At 48.5% G+C, this 12,965-nt stretch overlaps 1 protein-coding gene across 4 annotated transcripts in view; it reads right to left on the reverse strand.

The window, feature by feature from the left end:
• LOC144170045 (uncharacterized) overlaps positions 1–12,965 on the reverse strand; it is a 184,630-nt gene that overhangs the window by 151,052 nt on the left and 20,613 nt on the right. Inside the window, exon 1 of one of the 4 annotated variants that reach the window (XM_077699557.1) lies at positions 3,014–3,164. The exons of the other annotated variants lie outside the window; for them this stretch is intronic. The gene's annotated coding sequence lies outside the window, so the exon portion shown is untranslated. Of the gene's footprint in view, positions 1–3,013; positions 3,165–12,965 lie in introns of those variants that run through there. 4 annotated transcript variants of the gene reach the window in all.

Here is a 12,965-nt window from a genome sequence, read left to right on the forward strand (position 1 = left end):
CGCATCCGCTGTGAAAAGAACATGACGTTTGCACGTGCTTTCGAAACCTTTAAACCACATTTTTACGCTCCTGAATGCTTATTTGCTTCTTTTGTGAGTGGAAGGGGCGTTGTTCGGCGATCAGCACTGAGAGCTATCCACTGCCAGAACCGGAGTGCCAGTGCTAAATTGGTGCTGCAAACTGCAGTTGCGTAACGGTCTTGGCACGGAAGCTATCAGCAGCGACAGACTGAGTGCACATTGTTGAAGTGCCCACCCCTCCTACCGACGGAGCCTTTTTCACAAGTGGGGCGCATCCTTCGCACGCCCGATAGCGGCGTGCGTCAAACGTAGACGCGCGTCCCGAGATGGCGACGGTGCCTATCGTGCAGCTCAGACGGCACCACGAGGCATTTCCTGCCGGAAGAGCGATAGTGAAGCCATGCAGAAGACGCGCCTTGTTTCTTTTGCATAAAGTCGCAAGACCGCACCCACAGTGATTAGACATGGGAGGAAAGGGGGAAAAGGGGGGTGGAGTAAAGAGACGTTTTGTACACTGAAGTGCACGGAGAAATAAAAGCAGCAACAGTAGGCAGCAGGAACGGTTAGTGGCAAAAAAAAAGGCAAACTACACAGCTGTCCTGTTTGGCACTCCGCCAGTGACTACTAGCAGGCCCCATACAAGATATTGCAAGCCTCGAGGAGAAACTGTACAGTAAATTCAGATGCTTAACTATGGACACACACCTCCGGAGGTTTGGAGGGAGCTGTTCTTTCCATCTGTATTGGAGGTCTTCCCATTTGAAAAAAATCTTTCTTCTGGATTCATTTTTTCAGAGGAGGAAACGGTGTGGGGAGGGGCATGTTGTCCCAGGACGCGAAACGTGGAGTACCAGGCATGAAATTACTGTCGACTGTCTCTACACCGGCAGGAAAGAACGCGCTGTCACGCCTTGCACCCACGTCCCGTACGCCTGCAGGGCGTGTTTTCAATATCTGCCGTGCACTGAAAGTCGCAGGCGTCGGCGAGGCATCCTGCTTATGCTTCCGAAACTCGTCCGAGGCACTGCCGCCTATGCTAAAGAGCGGAAACATACTTCAGGATGTGGGGCGGCGTCCGCGGAGGTGGAGTGTCGGCGCTGGGAGGAACTCGAACGTTAGTCCCACGCGGGAGCGCCTTAGATTCCCTAGCCGACAGCAGGGCTATCCTGTTTCACCGCTGCCACTACGAGTGGTCGTTGAACCCACTGCGACGAACACTTTCTTACACTTCAAGATGGGAGATGAAAGAAATCTGCGTGGGAACAGTTCATTCGACGTCTCTTGTCCCTGCCGTTTTGTGCTCATTCGACGTCCATGCCAAATATTTTGTGCCCGTTTGCTCACACTGTTAAGTTGGCCGGACGATCCCATGGTTGCTTAATACGATTTGTCGAAATGTGCGACAACGTAGGCACTGGAATAGCCCCCTGTTTCGCTCGTTAGTTTAGGTAGCTGTGTTATTGTTTTAGGAGCGAAGACCCTTAGGGGCTCGGCTGTCGGCGTCTCTTGTCGTCGTCGTCGTAATCGTCGCCCCATGTAGTCACGGTACTGAAACACCGGGACACTCGCTTACGCCTCGCGCTAGAACGTAACGCGCACTAAAAAAAAAAACTCCGGGACACTGGTTTACACCTCGCGCTGAAACGCTTCAAAGATACGATACTTGTGCAGCAATGCTGTATACATCTATCCCCAAGGGTTTCACCTCCGTTGGCAAAACCGCCAAAGCGCCAAGAACAGACATATAGATGGCATGCTTCGCCCCTCCTCAGGTTTCGCGTTACTGGAGACGGCCCGGGATTTTTTCCACCCGTGGCCGTGGGGATTTCTCCCAGGTTTCTTAAAAACTGCGTTATATGTTATAACTTATGTTATACGATATAGATGTTATATGTAACATATATAGCATATCTTCGTATATATGTATGTTGTCTATAACTGTGTTAAATAAACTGAACAGTATACAGTGAAACCTCGTTAAACCGTGCCTGAGGGAAACGCGAAAAAAGTACGTACTAACCGGCACTGCGGTTTTTCTGAATGCATTAGGTTTAAGAGAAATTGAGTCGTGGGTTCGGCTTAACTACGTATAAAACGAAGCTACGGCTTATGCGGGTACGGTTTAATGAGATTCCACTGTGATATGTTGACACTCTCGAAGTTATGGGCAGGTAAAGATGTTGCACACGGAATCTTAAAATCTTTTTGTAGTTTCTTTCTCCTACAGGACTAGAACTGCCGATATTCTCCGAAATTTAAGATGTTTATTCTCCCCCCCCCTCTCTCTCTCCTCTGCATTATGGTGACTTGCAACTGCTTATAGATCGCTGAGTTCATTAGGGGTTACCATTAGAACATAGACAACACAATGTCACTACGTTTACATAATCCTTTGACATAGAGCTGACACTGAAAAGACACGCCGTAGAACTAAATTTAACAAAAGTTGTCGAAATATACAGTCCATATAAAACAGCAATTTCCTTCCTTGTTTCTTGCGTGCGAGCATTGGTTGAAGAGCGACAAAATCAAGGTGTTCGCCCAATAACTGACTGGGCAGGATGGCTACAGGAAGAAATATTGTGCTGACGTTGGGCAGACTGAAACTAGAGTTGAGAGATACTCGAAGAACGCACCCACCCCACAGCACCACGAATGCACAAAAAATATTTACTGCGAGGTCCCGGAGTTGACTAGCCAGAACAAAACGAAACGCTCAAACTACAACAGAGCAAACACCATTACCATCGTTACCAGGTGGCTGACATTTACAACTGGCTGTTCTATAAAGCGAATATAGAGAAGGCGATCCGCATACACAAGAATTGAAAACAAGTGCTTTGAAACAACGCAACTCAAAGCAAGTGATCCTTTCAACAAACATATCCAGAGTTGAATTTCGCGTTGAGCGCAGATAGCCCCACGTGCGCCATATAATCAGGCTCAGCCGCACGCGCACGCGTGACAATATTTTTCCGACGCCGTTACTCACCCGAGAGGAACTTTCGAAGACGAGTTATCCGCACGTCGGAGCCCAGGCGCGCGTGCGGCGACGCCAGGGCTTGTCACTCACTGATCTCCCGACGCCGTGCAAGAGAGCCGCGCGACCGCGAGCACACAGATAACGCCGTAGAGGCGACGCGCGCGCAAGACAGGCAGCAGCGAACACACTCCTGGCAGCGTGGCGGACAGCCGCCCGTTGGCGCTCCTCCGCTTTCGAACGCCGCCGCCGCCGCCGAGGCGCAAGTCAGGGAGAGAGCGCCCGCAGCATCCACTCCACCCCCCGTTCTCGCAGGAGACCGTTACGTTATGCCTCGTCGCGTCGCACGCTTCCTTCTCGTGGTTCGACACCACCGAGAAGCGGACAAGGCCTAGAGTGTACCTCCCCTACTCTCCCTCCCATCTTACGCCTCCACTAAGCAGTCATCCGCCCGCCTAAACCGTTCATTTCGTGCCGGCCTATGAGAGGATCTGATTTCGACGATTCGCGTCACTGACTTCGACGTAGGAAGAAAACCGCCTCGCTGCGCGCTTCTGTATTTGGAAGAGAATGGGTGGGAGGAGGGGAGGAGGATAAGACGCTGAAGAATGGAAAATGATAAAGACCGAGAAGGAGGAAAATTTATAACGCGCATGCACAAACAGCACGAAGAGGAACTGGGGAAGCGCTATGCGAGAAAATAACGAGCGGAGGAAGTCAAAGGGAAAGGCCCTAACTGTGGAGGAAGAAGGCAACGCGTTGAGGGGAACAATACGGAAGGCCCGGACCGGACAGGATTGAGTTGGAAAGAGCGATATGTGGACGGATATGCCGCATCCGGCGAAAGAGGGGGGGGGGGGTAGCACGGAGGAGATAAAAGCGGTCGAGGATTACGTAGCGCATAAGACGAGGACTGCACACGATTAAAGCATGGCGACAAAGAACAAACGGACGCACAGAGATAGGGGAAAGGGGGGGGGAACCAAAGTCAGACTATCGCAACGCATATAGAAGCAGTACCTGAGATTACGTCACGAGGAACAAAGGAACAGAAAACACCGCGGACACCGACACAAAAGAAGGCAGAAAGAAAGATCGATGCAAGCGACCGCGCAACGGAAGTGGGCAAGCAGCAAGACGATCGAGGATGACGCTGAAAGAATGGTTGCAAGATGAGGCATTAATCGTTCGAGACGGATAGCAGACACTGGATACGCGACAGCCCCCAGCGCGGCGGCTGACACTGGGGTAGTATATATGCATCCGTTCCTTCAGTACAGCTCGTGTTGCGTTCCTTGAGCTCTCCCGCGGACTCCCGCGAGCAACGGCGCGGCTCTATAAATACACCCCTCGAATACTGACTGCACGGCGGCGTTCGGCTTGTTCCGAGCGTGGAGTCTAAGCCACGGTTCTGCACCCCACTGGGCTCGGCCGCAATACAGAGTCGCAATAAAAGAGGAAACGCGAGTCGCTCGATTTAGGTAATATACTGCGCTTACCGCAGAGCCGGGATTGAGGTGCACGGCGATGATTGCGGGGGCGGGAAAGACGAAGAAGAAGAAAATGTGATGAGTAGGAACATCTAGAAAGCGCGGCGAGTTGAGGAAAAAGGATGGCTGGATTAGGTGACAGATGAGGCAAGCGCCTGAGATACTTTCCTTCCCGTATCCTAAATATTCGTACGAAGCTGCAGGCGCCAGGAACGGACCCCTCCATATGGGACACACGTAGATCGTTATTTTTGTTTCTTTGCTCGCCGCAATTTGGTAGTCCGGAAAAAGTTTTCTTCACCCAGGGCGAAGCGGGGCTGAAGATGGCAACGGAGGCGCCCCGGAAAGAGGGAGAAGGGCGCGCGAAGGCTTCCTTCCTCGTCACGCCGGGCACGAGTGGGAAGGCCCGCTCGTGACCACTTTTACGTCACGCAGGAAACGACGCCCTCTCGAAAAACACCCGCCGCGCCACGCGTGTTTAATGGGATAACGAGAGCGTCCACGTCGATCACTGCGGGCCTCAATCTAGGACGCGTCAATTGGGGCGGGTATTATGCGAAGCCATTTTTATCCTCCTGCTACTCTGCGATGACAACGACAAGAAAGAGAGAGACCTCGCCCCAATTTCCAAGCGTGTATTCGCTTCTAGAAAACGCTAGATTAAGTGTAGATTTCACGCTGGATATTGATTATTGGTGGATGAAATTTCATCAACCAATATAAACTTTTCAACACGCGACGTACGACACCGGGAAAAGTTTCAAACGGGCTTTCGCGGCCGGTGGGTTTTGGGATGCGCGAATGCAATGCTCTTCGACGCAGGCTTATTCTAATGTTGAAAGAGAAGACGCGCCCCGAATTTCGGGACGCTATTTAAACGAGGCAAGCGCTGCTGCACTGGAGGTACGCGTCCCTTGTCCCGCGCAGTTCTCAGAGGTTGAGAGAATCCAACTTGAAGAAAGAGTGACTAGGCATTCACAATTTGATGTTTCGTCGGCGCGAAACCCCGCTACTCCAGGCTTTCTGAACAATCATTCGAGAAACTTCTCCCAGCTACAAATAACGTCGTTAATTCTGCAGTTGCATGGCTCAGAGGTAATCGGGGCAATCTCCTGTGGGCGCGTTCCCTCCATAGCCTCCGGAAGAAACTAGAGCGCTTGTGGTTGCTTATAATTCTCCTCTCACCGAAGGGAAACCGGTGCCCCATCCGCGCAAAACAGGCGGCAAACACATCGGCGTACACATCGACACATTCGCGGGTGCATAGGATAATTTCTGGCTCCGAGCTACCGATGACTACAACGCCGCGGCGGCGCGCACACAGGGATCAGCGGCCCGAAGGCGTCTTTTCGCTCGCCGCAGCGTCGGCGCCTCCCCACGTGATGCGTATCGCCGCGTGTGCACGCGTCGTAATCGGCGCTTGATAAGTGCGTTCACGCCTCGCAAAGGCGATGAGACCCCGAGCAACGTGACTCGCCCCTCCGTCGACGCGTTCGTGCACACAGCGCTCTGAGCGCGGTGCTATAGACTCCACAGCGGCGGGCCCCTGGGGGCCCTTTGTAGGCCGGCCGTCTGCGCTTCGTCACGGCTAATTAGTTGGCCCGCGCGCACAAGGTCAGCCCTTCAATTACACGCCCATCCTGAGCGCCAGGCAACGACTCGGAGAACTTGACCCCCCTCCCCACTTTCCCTCTTTCCATACCCAGCTTTACACGTGACGCTTGAAATTTGTATACAGAGAGAGCGACCAAAGACCTTGATGACATTGTGTAAATAGAGTATGCTCCCTTCTCAATTTCTCTGCCACCCATTAGAACCGTCGCGCATATCGACGTGACTTCTCTCTGAACGCAGCCATCTTATCGCTCTCCGAGGCGTCTTGGGCAACAATGAAAAATATTTTGCGAACCTCGCGATGCAAAGAAACAAGCGGCTGCGATAGTCTTGGGTGTGTACACTTTTAGGCCTCCTTTAAACAGGCTTTACACTTTAGCAAATATGAATTGCAGAGAAGCCAACTTTGTTTCAAAAATTCTGTTACGTTCTAACGTCTATATCTTACGAAGATCATAGCCCAACTGACCGCTAAGAACATGAGCACTAAGATCAGCTCAACTTCATATCGGAGTTGTAAGTGCTTGGATATTTCCGTACGCTGGCAATGCGTGAGTTTCTATGGGTGGAGTGCGTATCCCTCAAAAACCATCGAAAGACAAATGATAGCGCGGTTCGCAGCCAAGACGTCTCCATAAACGGGGAGAGCTTTATGCGAGCTGCAACCATAGGCAACTAGCAGCAGTTTCGATACGAATAACATGAAGCTGCTACTGCAAGCCCAACCATCCTTGAGCAGCCTCATGATTACCAGCAAACGCTCCTTGAAACGGGTTGCAATAGCTTTATGTTGGTCAACTGGGATAAAGCTATACGCCTGCAAAGTTTCATTAAACGAATTAACTCAGAAGTATGTGAAATGGCAAACTATAGAAACGATCGCGTTTAGTTTCTCGCGCTTGCTGGTCGTTCATGCCCCACCTGATGAGCATAACCACATTTTACAGCGAAGCTGTTAGCCTCGCGCTGGTCGGGAAATTTCGTGTCGTAAACAAAAAACCCCGGGCAGGATCCAGCAGTTCTCTCCTAATACGCCGATCGCATGCGGCAGGCTACGCAGGACCCAGCATCTGCCACCAGAGAAGCCCAGTGCAATCTTCCTTTGCGATCAGGCATACAACATAGAGTTCAGTATTCCTTAAAAGAAAAACCACAAAACAAGCATCGAAACCACACGATAGATGATAAGGCGCCTGTGAAACATGGGACCCCCTTATGTGTTTCGTTAAAGACAAGGTTTGCAGCTGTTCGCGAAAAGGGGGGTTGACGTCATTCGAGGGCGAGCGCACGGGTCAGGCTCCGCCGTCAGAGAAGCCGAGGGCAAGTGACAAGCTCGCCGAGACGACGAGGAAAATTTCATGCTCTCCCACAACAGCATGTGTAGTGGTTTACAAAAGCTTCGCTGGACATCCACTTTCGAAGGGCGGTATGGTAGCCATTTTTTTAGGGGCGAAGCCGTTTAGGGACTCGTGCTGTCGGCGTCTCATGTCTACGTAATATCATCTAGTCACGGTACAAAAACACCGGGCACTCGCTTTCCAACGCCTCGCGCTAGAACGTAACGCGTACTAAAAGAACACACCGGGACACTCGTTTTCCAACGCGTCGCGCTAGAACGCTTCGTGCTTCAAAGACACGAGACTTACAGCAAAGCTGTATACCTCTACCCCCCAGCGGTTGGATCTCCGTGGGCAAAAACGCCAAGGCGCCAAGAATACACTTACACACTGAATGTTTCGCCCCTCCTCAGGGTTCACGTTACGTTTTAATCTCCGTGGGCAAAAATGCGAAGTCGCCAAGAATACACTTATACACTGCATGCTTCGCCCCTCCCCAGGTTTCACGTTAATGGAGATGGCTTAGGATTTTTTTTTTCGTGTACTTGGCACCTCGACGTTTCCTACAGTGAATACGCTTGTTATGGAATGAGGTACTAAAAATTCGTTCAAGGGCCCACGTGGATAATTTGTCAGAGCATTTCTCCGTGAAGTATACCTGCCCTTACTCTGCTTATAACACCATGATTTTAGGCACGACATTCCCGGGTATAGTTATGCTCAACACGTTTTCAAATCCTCTCAAGCACATGCACACATTTATCAGAGATCGGAATAATGAAATGGTGATGCTAATATGTGACTTTTATTAATAGGCCCAGACCCCACCAATCTCAAAGCCTGAATCATACCATGCACTGAGTCCCGGTTCTTTCCCGATAAGGTCTAACCACACGTTTTCTCTACAAATTTTACGAGGTGATGGAGGCGGCAGAATAACTAACTGTGGTTTGTACATTTCTTGTTTCCTTTATATTCGTTACTTGTTATTGCCGAACGGCATATGAGAGGAGAATTAAAGAAGCGAAGAGAAAAGAAAATACGAAAGTAAGAGAGACAGGGGGTGTGAAAATCGCAGATAGTGAGGATGCGCAGCTAGAAATAGCAACGACAGAAATTTTAATCACGCCGTTGCTGCCACAACCACTGCTTGCATACTCACACATGACGAAAGCCATTGCTGGAGATTGGAGAAAAATGGCAAGGCCAATAGAACGCCACGCAGTGTGCATGTTTGGCGAGTCAGATAGCATGCTCGCAAAAAGTACGGTTTTAAACGAAGACAAAGAAAATACAACTACATCTTTTCCCAAGAGCGTAGATCACGTGTACAGAAGATGAAAACTCATCATTCGCCTTGTCCGGTCCGCCACATCCCGAACTTGCCCCATCAGCACAGTTTTTGAATGTGCATGTTAATAAACTAGCCTGGAATCGGCGTTCGCAGGAGTTTATTTGGAGAAAGGCGAGGCGGAACTATGCCAAAAAATAAAAAATAAAAACCATCGTAACCCCGATACCTAGAGAAAACTTTAAATAAGGAATGTAAGATCAGAAATATGAATTTTGTTATGCAGTGGATGTAGTCAAGGTTTTTTATTCATATTTTATTTGTTCTAGAAGCATCAAAAATGGATGATCTTTCTGGTGAGAGCTGACATTGAAGCCGCGTACGCTCGGGCCATCGCTTGCAACAAAAGAGGCAGGCATGATCGGTAATCGTTATTACGATGATAGGCAGAGTCAATGTCCTCGCAAATTTCCCCCTCCTACCAAATCAAATTAAAATCTTTGGAAATGGGGAGAGGTCCGGCCGACTCGGTCTCCCCCAGCCCTTCCTACGCCAGTGGGCCCCATTATCCTGTACGTTGTTCATTAAACAGCACATCACTCGCTCTCCATACATCAACACGGCCACTCCAGACTGGTGAACTCTTTCATACTCGCCAAAACAACCTTGCGCAGAAGGCGGGCGTTTAAGGCAATGTTCAATAATTCAATTCGTTATCTATTTTCGCCGTTCTCAGAAAGCAATTTTAATGCACTCTTTCATATATTTTTGTTTAATTAACTTGATGTAGACCCGGCGTAGACATCCGTCTCTCATTGTTAGAGATGGAAATGAATAACGGGAACACCCATTGAAACTGTAATGATACTGCCGATAACAATTTTTAAACTTCTGTTTTTATTCAACATTATCACCATTATCCGTTCGCTGTTCACTGCAAGACAAAGCTTGCCTTAATGAATGAATAAATAAATAAATAAATGAATGAATGAATGAATGAATGAATGAATGAATGAATGAATGAATTAATGAATGAATGAATGAATGAATGAATGAATGAATGCCAGCGCTTTCATATCACCTTGGTTTGGGCGTTGATTGATTTCTTCATTTATTTTTTTGGTGACGTTATTACAAAAAAATACAAGCAAAGGCCCCTGCACACGCGATTGGCCTCGACGAAAGACGGCTCACCAAAAATGGCCCCTGGAGAAGTGTGTGTGTGTGTGTGTGCGGGGGGGAAGGGGGGGGGGGAGCGTGCGAGGAGGCAGAACACGCTTTTGCCCCGAAATCTCGGATTCGTTGTCTGCCCTTCTCTTGGCATCTGTCATTCCTCGGCATCCGTTTTGTTACGCGAGCGGCGTTGTTCCCTAGTTTCCTGTTGCCTGCTCTACATGTTCTGTCCAAATCCACTTCTCGCTCTTTCACTCGATCTTGAATGCCCTTTACAAGAGTTGGTCTCCTAGTCTATGATGATCGCTTCTCTTACTCAAGCTTGACACGAGTTACGTTCCTTTTCCCTGCTTGTCAGTCTAATATCAGTTTTATTCCAAGCTGCTTAGTATAGGTCATCAAGTTTCCTCCTTACAAGAAGGCACCGAAAGTACGAACTTATCACGAGCGTCATTTTTTTTGCGACAGAAATAGTCGATTGCCCAATGCTCTGAAGTTCCCCCTACCAGCACCTCACCCTACGACGTTTCGTTGCCTGATTTATTTCTGTTGGTTCGGATACAAGTATATAGCTGTAATTATCACTACTCTGACCCTCACCCAGTGACGTATGCTACGCCGCAGGGGTCAGTTTAATCAACTTTTCTATTCCCCAAATATATTACTCCCTGACTGTGCTTCTTTATCTGTAAGGCTTTTTGCGGACGACTGCGTTCCATACAAAAAATGACTAACCTAACCGATTATGCTGGACTCCAAACTAACATTTATAACATGTCCACATGATGTGACCACTGGATGACGAAATTTTGTGCAAACTAGTGCAAAAAAAGAAAAAAAGGCAGCACCTCCACTCTGTGGATGATGGCGAGGGTGTGGAGTACGGGGACTCGAAATGACATCCAAGTTGCGCCCCGAGTGACATTAAATTTGCGCCCCGACCGTCATTCGAGTTGAGCCGTAAGTTGCACCTTGATTATTCCCGAAATGAAACTGCAACTCACGGCTCAAATCGAATTTCGCTTGATTTTCGTTTGATGGTGGTGCGCGCACGGATGGATGCGGACGGACATTGGGAGGTCCTAAGGTACTCCGCACCGTTACAGGCGAGGGTGTAAGCCGTTTGACTCTCGGGTACTAACTCACGGTCGTAGCTCAGTGGGTAAGACGACTGACACTAACTATGTCTAGTCTACCAGACACAGGCTCGAATCCTGCCGGTGCCTGTGGGATTTTTCGCGATTGTAAATGCTATGCGCACAGACGCGGACGGAAATTGTGCGGTCCTAAGGTACACCGCACCTAATAAATAAGAACTTTACGAGAGACAAATCACCGGGACCTAGCTCACCAATTACTGTTGCGTTATAAAGCGCCAGTGCGATCTAAAGTAGAATGCGCATCATCGGCTTGGGATACACAAACTAACACGCGTATTTCTACGCTTGAGTCACTGCAGAATCGCGCAACACGATTTATACCCTCGGATTGATCTAGCTTAGCTGATATAACTGAAATGAAATCAACATTACATCTTCCTGGCCTGGCCAGGCCTTTCGGCCCGACGACAAATATATCGTGTTTTTCATAAAATATGTTATACAAATGTAGGTTTAAAAGAAGCTCTTCTCCCGCCCTCCGCCCTTAGCTACCTATCATCTTGCATAGAAGCCCACGTAACAGCTGGCACACGGCAATGTATAACTAACCGTTTCAACGATTCTCTTGGGCCCAGAACCGGCAGGGACTGAAACGACTTTCAGACCTCTGATGTCTCAAACGCACATCAGTCTATTTCTAAGGCCGCACTCGTTGATTGTAAGCTTGAAACTACTATTTAATATTACGCCAATTACTCCATTATCATTGTAGGGTACTCGCATTTGTGTACACCGTCTTCTCTGCAATACCTGAATGGCCCTGAGTATGTAAACAAGAACATAAATCAATAAATAAATAAATTCGCATTGACGACTTTCAATTACTTCATAAGCCACGCTAAAGTGCTGCTTCACTGCTCAGCTCGTAGACTTTAGCGTGGATTGCTTAATATTTACATTTATACATACCATTAACTTTTTTTACTCAAGTCTTTCCTGCTTGAGAAAAATATTGATGTCCTCACATTATTTGTGTATTACTCTTCAACATCCCGTGTATTCTCTTGTCGACTTACGGTCCTTTAAACGCCATCACTGCGCCCTTTCGGACATCTCGAACCTAAACAAATCCCAACACTCGGGTATTCTTTACTACCGGAGCGATGAACCTGACGCGAAGAAATTGTTTTGCGCGTTAGGCAACGATTTTACTAAATTTCACTTCGTGTATACGAACACTCATATTGTCGCTTAGCATAGTCGATTAACTTCTCAAACTGGTTTGGTACAATAAGCACCGTTAACAGCACCTGACGTTCGATGTGTTCTCAATGACGCGTATCCACCCAAAAATACAACAAAATGCGTCTCAATGCTGACAAAACGTAAGTGGAATTAATAAAAACAACGGCGAATATTTATACAGATTGCTGAGAATACGTTCGCTCTCACTTAAAACCTTCAGGAGTCAGAACAGCGGTAGCCATTAATAAATCCTCAATAAATTATTTACCAGCAAAGGAACACCGTGCTCTGGCAAACTTCTTTCGGGTGGTCCTTTCGAATTTTTCAATACCAATTTGAAAAGGCTTTGAGTTGCAATCAAGCGACAAAAATTGTTGGCTTCCATTTCCACTTCGGAGGAAATGTAGCCTTAGGAAAACCAACTTTGCGGTTTCACGTCTTTGGGACGTGAATCACGCGCACTGCCTGTTCTTCCTTGCCCTGCAATGCACAGGGACGATAAAGAAAAGGGAGCGAGCGAACAGGGAGAGGAGAGAGGCGTGGTCAAATTACGTCTCCCCGCAACTCGAACGCTCTGCTCTCGTTTCCCGCCCGTCCGCGCTTTATTCGTCATCGTTGTATCAAAAGCCAGAAAACGGTACTCATGGTCGCCGCAGGACACATCATCACGAAGCGGGGGAAAAAAAAAGAAAGAAAAGAAACGAACGAGGTGAA

This window comes from Haemaphysalis longicornis, unplaced genomic scaffold, assembly GCF_048455015.1.
Source record: "Haemaphysalis longicornis isolate Haplotype H1 unplaced genomic scaffold, Haemaphysalis longicornis Haplotype H1 scaffold_2, whole genome shotgun sequence".
NCBI lineage: Eukaryota > Metazoa > Arthropoda > Arachnida > Ixodida > Ixodidae > Haemaphysalis > Haemaphysalis longicornis.